Source organism: Anomaloglossus baeobatrachus, unplaced genomic scaffold (genome assembly GCF_048569485.1).
Source record: "Anomaloglossus baeobatrachus isolate aAnoBae1 unplaced genomic scaffold, aAnoBae1.hap1 Scaffold_294, whole genome shotgun sequence".
Taxonomy (NCBI): domain Eukaryota; kingdom Metazoa; phylum Chordata; class Amphibia; order Anura; family Aromobatidae; genus Anomaloglossus; species Anomaloglossus baeobatrachus.
In genome coordinates, this window is record NW_027442384.1 from 221,035 (window position 1) to 222,586 (window position 1,552).

Consider the following 1,552-nt stretch of genomic DNA (forward strand, 5'->3'; position numbering starts at 1 on the left):
TATTTTTCTACCCTTGATCTCACTAGTCACTATTGGCAAGTGTCCGTTGCTGAGGCAGACCGGGAGAAGACCGCCTTTGCCACCCCGATGGGTCTCTGCGAGTTCAAAAGCATGCCCTTCGAGCTGTGCAATTTGCCAGGAACCTTCCAGAGGCTGATGGAATGCTGCTTGGGACACCGAAACTTTGAAACGGTACTGCTATACCTTTATGATGTTATTGTTTATTCTAACGCAAACAAGATTTTAGGGTGTATAAAAAGGGAGATTAGATCCGATGATCCCAACGTATTGTTACCCCTCTATAAATCACTTGTAAGGCCACATCTGGAATATGGGGTAAAGTCCTGAGCAGGTTGATAACCATTGGTTTGAGCATGGTGGGGTGTAGTACGCATCTTCCTGCATCGGTAAAAGCTGCAGAAGTCCTTGAAGATTTCCGCTTCAAAGGCAGTGCCTTGATCTGTGAGGACTCTCTCTGAGTAGCCATGAGGTCTGCATAAGTGTGCTTGGAAGACCTTCGCTGCAGTATGGGCCATTAGATCTTTGACTTGTACCACAACCATAAATCTCGAGTAGTTGTCTACCATCGTAAGTGCATACGTGAGCTCACCTCGATATTCTGCAACAAAACTCCCTTTTTCGATTTCAGTTTCAGCAAACACTCCTCTTCCTGTAGAAAATATTTATCATTACCTAAGACAGTCATTCTAATGCATGACAATATTAAGGCAATTTAGTTAAAACTTGTTTTAACTCACCTTTAAGGGGATTGATGTATTTCATGGTCAATCCAGGTTTGTCAGTGATGGCACTGACATAATGTATGGCGTCTTTTTCGGGCGTTATCCTTTGCCTTTTCATTGTGAAAATCCAGTTGCCTATATCAAAGCAAATTCTACTACTTGGAAAGTATGCAGAAAATGAAATGTAGAACATATAACATCAACTGCTTAGGAACGCATCATAGGTTAGTACTTAAAAGGATATTGTCATGTTCTAGTCATAATGCAAGCTGGACATTTTTCATGTTACCCTGTAATCGCCGGCCTGTTCTAATGCTCACAAGCCAAGATATAGGCTCAGCTGCTAAGGCTTCCCTCTGCCTTCTGAATGAAAATTGAATATGTCTGGCTCACTGTGTATATAGCAGGTGCTCAGAAAAAATAAGAGTCAATTCAATAGAAATAGCTCTGGCACACTATAGTGATCAATAACGTAAGAAAAGAACTCTTAGAATGCTGAAAATTCTTTATTTGTGCAAAAGGATAATTCATCCAACGTTTCGAGCTTGTTTTTAGGTCTTTATCAAGGATAAAGTTATCTAAGATCATAAAGGGTTACAAAACCATATAAACACGTAATTAGTACATAGTACAACATAACAGTACAATATATTGCTACTTGAGAGTACAATGGGTCAAATGACCATGATGCACATACAAAAAAATTTTCCAAAGCCATAGTGAAAACATTTGTACTGAGGAAAGAAAATTTCCACATGACCTATCTGGAGAAACATTCTGGATCAAACAACCAAAAATAGTCAAACAGG